The 231-nt window shown below is 54.1% G+C and overlaps 1 protein-coding gene across 1 annotated transcript in view; it reads left to right on the plus strand.

The window, feature by feature from the left end:
- The window catches only part of FOXF2 (forkhead box F2), a gene marked incomplete at its 5' end in the record, with an annotated part of 5,690 nt that overhangs the window by 1,148 nt on the left and 4,311 nt on the right, over positions 1-231 (plus strand). The window lies entirely within an intron of this gene.

The following is a 231-nucleotide window of genomic DNA, read 5'->3' on the forward strand; positions in this document are numbered from 1 at the left end:
TTTGGCCCCTCGCCCCGTGCTGCGGCTTCGCTTCGCGGGGAGCGCCGCCGGGCATCGCCGCCGCCTCGGGAAACCGCGCTCCGCGGGGACGCGCCGCGGGAGTAATCAAATAAAGGCATCAAATATTACCCTCTATACCCTACGGGGGGAAAAAAGGGAATTAAAAAAACAAAACAAAACAAAAAACAATCTCTAACACCAAAACCACCCGCTTATCTTAACAAATGCTAG

Source organism: Corvus brachyrhynchos, unplaced genomic scaffold (genome assembly GCF_000691975.1).
Source record: "Corvus brachyrhynchos isolate BGI_N302 unplaced genomic scaffold, ASM69197v1 scaffold237, whole genome shotgun sequence".
NCBI lineage: Eukaryota > Metazoa > Chordata > Aves > Passeriformes > Corvidae > Corvus > Corvus brachyrhynchos.